At 37.7% G+C, this 7461-nt stretch overlaps 1 pseudogene; it reads right to left on the bottom strand.

Moving 5' to 3' along the window:
- Window positions 1-4744: 4744 nt before the first annotated feature.
- Window positions 4745-5678, bottom strand: LOC104999583 (annotated as a pseudogene).
- Window positions 5679-7461: the final 1783 nt, after the last annotated feature.

Below are 7461 nucleotides of genomic sequence, written 5' to 3' on the forward strand. Positions count from 1 at the left end.
CTTTGGAATAATCACCTTTAGAGAAAGATAAGTTTCTTAAAATGTTAACAGGCCTCCTGGCCAGAAGATGATGTAATTCACCTGAACTTTTGCATATGATAAGTTTGAAAGCCTGGCTTCGATTAGGACCAGGAACTGCTGTCCCTGCATGACTCCACCCGTTCCCCCATTATCCTCTATGCACAACTTTAGGTATAAAAACTACTTTGGAAAATAAAGTGCGGGCCTTGTTCACCGAAACTTGGTCTCCCCATGTCGCTCTTTCTCTCAAATTCTGGCTGAGTCTCCATCTGGAGAGCGGAACCCGCCATGCTTGCTAATTATGCCTGGGCTTCTAAGATCCGACCAGGGAGGCCTCAGTGTCTCCTCTCCTTTGGGAGAACGGAAGGACGCCTGCGGCCTACGTAAGTGGTGCAAACTTCTTGTCTTGAAGTTTTATTGGTCTCCCGCATAAACCAAGCTACTCAGCCTCTTTTCTCCACTGAATTTCCTCACTGAGCTATCCTCATTCTATTACTTTTTATATCTTTAATTAACGTTTAATTAAGCAGTTGTTTCCTGATCCTCGCCGATGCCGTCTCTCCTTGGAATACCCTGGATCAGCCGGGGCTGGACCCCGGCAATACATTCTTTATTTTCTATAAATAAGTGAGCCTGATTGAACCCCAGTGCCTGATTCATTTTCTCTAAAGTGATAAATGCAATTTTAATATGCAAGAAGTAAAACAACTAAATTCTGCTTAGCATTCTTTCATGTTAAACAGCACATGGGAAATGAACATTCACTGGAAAATCTGTTTTGAATAGCATAAATGATAGGCAAAAATATAATGTTTGTTTCCTTGGCAGAAAAAAAAGATGAGGACCTTTATATAGTTTTAGGTCAATAACTAGATATTAATAGATGACCACTAACCTTAGAAAGTTGTAAGAAAATGGTCTAGTCAGCTACAGAGCATGAGTGTTATAGATGTAGGATCAGAGCTAAATTATCGAGGAAGATAGAGAAGTTGCTAGGCCCAATGTGTGACCATCCCCTCTTCTTTTCATCTGAAGGCAGGTCTCTATCACTCTATCTTCCCATTCACCAGTCTTGCCATCTTACCTGAAAGCAGAAACTATTTATGTTTAAGGCAGAGGAAGTTAACAACAACAACAAAAACCTCATTTGGAATCTACACATGTTATAGGCAATGAGTACATATTTGAAGGTATAATTATTTTAAGGTAATTAGAGTATATAATACAGATCTTATATTTTATTCCCTCACCAAAAAACCCCAAACAAAACAAACAAACAGTTCCATTCTTTTACTTGGGCTTTGTGCCTACTCCCAGAAATGGTGAGCTTATGATGTATACTGACTGCTGACATCCTGGGAGCCCTGAGAAGGAAGGATCTCACATTTCCCTATGTACATTTTCACTTAATCTCTCTGTACATTATGTTGTGCATTTTATCACTGCCCTCCACAGTGATATCAGGAACACTTTTGTTCATTTTTAAAAAATAATAGACCTCCAATCTTTGGTGGGATGGAATAGAGAAGTGTCACCTGACTAGCAGAAAGTAACCGGGGGAAATAATCTTTATGTAATTCAATGTATGTTTCATGCCTACTTTTTGTGGAACTTGATGGTCTTACTTACCTCTTTTCTCAGATGGTTGTAACTTCTACTTTGCCAAGTTACTTAGTTACTTACCACTCATATTTATGTTTCAAAACACACGTGAAAATCTTTTACCAACTGGTATTTCCTGTCTGGTTCTTTCTGTCATGTGCTTTGACACCTAATTTTATGATTTTTTCCTTATTTTAATGGGAATTTATAAGGAAAGGGAATATATTTTTAAGGGTAGCTCAGCACATTCTTCGGAGAAAGCAATGGCACCCCACTCCAGTACTGTTGCCTGGAAAATCCCATGGACGGAGGAGCCTGGTGGGCTGCAGTCCATGGGGCCACTAAGAGCCAGACACAACTGATCGACATCACTTTCACTTTTCACTTTCATGCATTGGAGAAGGAAATGGCAACCCACTCCCGTGTTCTTGCCTGGAGAATCCCAGGGATGGGGGAGCTTGGTGGGCTGCTGTCTGTGGGGTCACACAGAGTCAGACATGACTGAAGTGACTTAGCAGCAGCAGCAGCACGTTTAACAGAATTTTCTATTTTTTAAATATATATTTATTAGTTTTGTTTCATATAATGACATATCAAGAAATCCAAAGGGAATAGAATATCATAGCACAGATGACTTATTTACTGTAGCAGATGTGATTAATAAAAACTGGGAAGGATTAGCCTTGACTGTGTGGACCACAATAAACTGGAAAATTCTGAAAGAGATGGAATACCAGGCCACCTGACCTGCCTCTTCAGAAGCCTATATGCAGGTCAGGAAGCAACAGTTAGAACTGGACATGGAACAACAGACTGGTTCCAAATAGGAAAAGGAGTAGGTCAAGGCTGTATATTGTCACCATGTTTATTTAACTTCTATGCAGAGTACATCATGAGAAACGCTGGGCTGGAAGAAACACAAGCTGGAATCAAGATTGCCGGGAGAAATGTCAATAACCTCAGATATGCAGATGACACTACCCTTATGGCAGAAGGTGAAGAGGAACTAAAAAGCCTCTTGATGAAAGTGAAAGTGGAGAGTGAAAAGGTTGGCTTAAAGCTCAACATTCAGAAAACGAAGATCATGGCATCTGGTCCCATCACTTCATGGGAAATAGATGGGGAAACGGTGGAAACAGTGCCAGACTTTATTTTGGGGGGCTCCAAAATCATTGCAGATGGTGAGTGCAGCCATGAAAGTAAAAGACGCTTACTCCTTGGAAGAAATTTATGACCAACCTAGATAGCATATTGAAAAGCAGAGACATTGCTTTGCCAACAAAGGTCCATCTAGTCAAGGCTATGGTTTTTCCAGTGGTCATGTATGGATGTGAGAGTTGGACTGTGAAGAAGGCTGAGTGCTGAAGAATTGATGCTTTTGAACTGTGGTGTTGGAGAAGACGCTTGAGAGTCCCTTGGACTGCAAAGAGATCCAACCAGTCCATTCTGAAGGAGATCAGCCCTGGGATTTCTTTGGAAGGAATGATGCTAAAGCTGAAACTCCAGTACTCTGGCCACCTTATGCAAAGAGTTGACTCATTGGAAAAGACTCTGATGTTGGGAGGGATTGGGGGTAGGAGGAAAAGTGTACGACAGAGGATGAGATGGCTGGATGGCATCACTGACTTGATGGCGTGAGTCTGAGTGAACTTCGGGAGTTGGTGATGGACAGGGAGGCCTGGCGTGCTGTGATTCATGGGGTCGCAAAGAATCGGACACACCTGAGTGACTGAACTGAACTGGAAAAAAAAAAATGTGTATAGAAAGGTGCTAGAGTTCATTGCAGAATTCACAAGTTTCCATTTCCACACTGGTCCTTTTCTCAAGATAAAAAATATAAAATTCTGGGTACAATGAAAGAAAAGCAAATTTAGTACTCATAATAAAATTATTAGCTTATAAATAGGAATAGAAGTTCCAAATAAACAAAAATACGCTTATTGAATTTTCTATATGGATAAAAATACAAATAAGAAATCAGACAAATCAGAAAATTTCTTAATGACCATGCAATTAAAGATTTCAGTGATAATGAGTGGTGAAAGATGATATCCATCTCCACTGGATACATTTAATTTTCATCCAAATATCTGTCTTTCTTAAGTTACTCTACTTTCTATATTGTCTTAAAACTCACTAAAACAATTCATATATGTGGTATAACTATGTTTCAAAGCCTAAATACTCTCCTCTGGGTTATAATGTTTTTATTCAATTAACTCTTATTTATAAATTCCCTACCATTGACTACATGTACACATTTCTTTAAAGCTCATGTAAATATATCTTCTTTAATTTACAGCTTCTATGCTATAATCATAATAAAGTAATATTTAAACATACTATTATAATTGGTATGGCTCAAGATAAAACTTAATAGATCCCTCAAAATAGAAGGAATCATTTTAATAGCAAAAAGTTGTTTTTCTTTCTTTCTTTTTTTTTTTTTTACAGAAAGAATGTTAATATGAGGTCAACCCCTAAGGAAAAAATATTACAAAAGGGTGAATTTTCTCATAATGTTCTGTCACTTTTCTAGAACAATTAGGCAAATATACAAAAAAAAAAAAATTTGAACTATAACCCAAGAAAAAGAAGAGAGGTTTCTTAGATTAAATATTTTGTTTTTATAATATGTATATACTATTATCATTTGAACCTGTTGATTTATGCTGAAGTCAGTAAGAACAACCAGGTTGAAGGTCCATGATCAGACATTTGATCACAGTATCTAAGAAATAAACTCTTTGAGACAAAAATATGTCAAGCTATAGATAAAATCATATAGTGTAATGTTAAACAGAGAAATCCAGAAGTCAATGAAAGGGAGGAAAACAGTAGATCAAAACCACAGCGATATTAGACAGACAAGAGAGGCAGAGACAGCAGTGAATAACTAAGACCATGGTCTTACATGACTGTGTTTACCTCATGCTGTCAGTTCTACAAATATTTGACTCAATACTAACTAGCATGTGTGGGCACATTGCCCATTTTACTAAAGGAAGTAATCTTCACACTACGAGTTAGTATTATATTAACTCCACAATAAGAGGATATTATTGTCTATGAGCTTCTTTTAGATCAATCCAAACTATGAAGAAAACTTTGAAACTTCCATTCATTTTTTGTCATCTGAGACCAACTTCTTGCTCCATAACATCCTCATGGCATTTTTCACTTCTGCATTCCTCAGTGTATAAATCAGAGGGTTGATCAAAGGTGTTCCAGGTGTGTAAAACACAGCTATCATCTTATCCATGGAGAAGGTGGTTGCAGGGCCAGTGTATATAAATATGCAAGGACCAAAGAACAAGATGACCACAATGATGTGGGAGATGCAGGTGGAGAGGGCCTTTTTTCTTCCCCTCAGCACTGTGGTTTCTCAGAGAATGTAAGATGATAGCATAGGAGAACATCAGCATAACAAAACTCACTGTACAGATGGCCCCGCTGTTAGACATCAAGAGTAGGTTGGTCACATAGGTGTCTGTACAGGCAAGTTGTAACAAAGGCTGCAAGTCACATAGATAATGATCAATCACATTGGGACCACAGAAAGGTAAACTCAGGGCCAGAAAAATCTGAGCTGAAGAATGCACACAGGACCCCACCCAGGCCACAGCCACCAACACACCACAGACTTGATGACTCATGATGGTTGTGTAGTGCAGGGGCTTACAGATGGCCACATAGTGGTCAACAGCCATGAGGACAAGGATGAAGATCTCCAGGCAGCCAAAGAAATGAAATGAAAAAACTTGGACTATGCACTCATTGAAAGAGATAGTGGCATTCTTCAAAAGGGCATCTGCAATCATCCTAGGGGCTATGCATGTAGAGAAGCAGGTATCAGACAAAGATAAATGGAAAAGGAAGAAATACATTGGACTCCCAAGTGCCCTGCTGGTCTTGATGGTAGTAATAATCATAAAGTTCCCCAACAAGGTCCCCAAATAGAAAATCAAGAAAGTGGTAAACACTATTTTCTTCCTAACAGGATCTTGTGTCAACCCAAGCAGAATAAACTCAGTCACATTATTATTCAGCTGCATGATCTTATCAATGCAGAGAAGGGATGGGTGTTAAATGCTTTATCTGCAAAATATAGAAAAGAATTAATTCATGGTGTGAGGTGTGATTTTTTGGAATATTTTAAATGAGATAAATATTCTTCACCATGGACATTTTAGTTGTGGTTTCTAAGGCACCTCAACACTTAATTTGTAATGACAACTTCATGGGGTCATTATGAGTCCCTTGTAAGATTGTAAAAAGTAAACTTTTCTATAGCACTCTTCAAATACAACCATTTGTGTAATTTACATGATTCTCATTAATTTTGCCTAAAGAATATTAAGAAATACTGCTCCATTATATTAACTTAATTACTTTTCATATTCATTTAATCAGGGGAAGGGAGCATGTTTGGATAGTGTATCAGTTGGCATTTTGTATATATTTTACTGCCTTTGGAAGTTCATAATATAAATGTAAAAATAACAGCTCAGTCTCATCTCCTAAAAATGTCTCCATATATCAATTTTATATATATATATATATATCATTTGTTATATTTGCTTATATAAATGTTTATTTTTATTAGTCTATAATATGATCCACTCCATTGTGCATTCCATTTCATATGTGACAGCTTAAAAAGAGGAATTTAAAGCACTTATAATCTTTAAATATAATGTCCTTACTTTGAAACAATTTTATATTTACTACTTGACATACACTAATGGAGAGAAGTGAACTTCAGTGGATAGAAGTGAATGTTCTTCAGTGGTCAATAATATTGCAAATATTTCCATTTCTAGTTTTCCTTTATCCCATTTCTGAAAACACCCTTCAAAAAATGCAAAGTTCCAGAGTTTATATATAAATTACTAGGGGTATTCACTTAATAGTTTATATGTTTAAACTTCAAATAATTTGCTTAAGCATTTTAGAACTGAGGTCCTTTGAAGAGATGTCACCAGATAGTTCTTTTCAGGCCTCATCATGGTTGTAATCCCCAGTAGAATTTGTTTTATCTGATTACCCAAAATCTCCACATCACTGTAATAGAACAAATATTCAGAAGAGAGAGGAACATATAATTTTAGTCAAAAGGAACAGTGGATAGTCAGTAAATGCCTATATTCAAATTGTTTTCTGTCTTTGCACAATCAATCATTATTCAACTTTGAAACATTATTCCCTTCAATGAAGAGTTAGTGTTTTTTCATGTGTGGAAAGAAATATTATCACTGACTTCACTTCATAGAACAAAATCTTTCCTCTAGGTTTTTATTGTCAATATGATGTTGAAAAGAACACCATTTGCAAGTAAAAATATAAACTGAATGTGACAAATTTAAATATAATTTGGAAAACTTACACCACGGTACCCATCCTCAGATCAGATCAGTCGCTCAGTCGTGTCCAACTCTTTGTAAACTCATGAATCACAGCACACCAGGCCTCCCTGTCCATCACCAACTCCCGGAGTTCACACAGACTCACGTCCATTGAGTCAGTGCTGCCATCCAGCCATCTCATCCTCTGTCGTTCCCTTCTCCTCTTGCCCCCAATCCCTCCCAGCATCAGAGTCTTTTCCAATGAGTCAACTCTTCGCATGAGGTGGCCAAAGTACTGGAGTTTCAGCTTTAGCATCATTCCTTCCAAAGAACACCCATGGATGATCTCTTTCAGGATGGACTGGTTGGATCTCCTTGCAGTCCAAGGAACTCTCAAGAGTCTTATCCAACATCACAGTTCAAAAGCATCAATTCTTCAGCACTCAGCCTTCTTCACAGCCCAACTCTCACATCCATACATGACCACAGGAAA

The sequence above is a fragment of the Bison bison genome, unplaced genomic scaffold (assembly GCF_000754665.1).
Source record: "Bison bison bison isolate TAMUID 2011002044 unplaced genomic scaffold, Bison_UMD1.0 scf7180017864355, whole genome shotgun sequence".
NCBI lineage: Eukaryota > Metazoa > Chordata > Mammalia > Artiodactyla > Bovidae > Bison > Bison bison.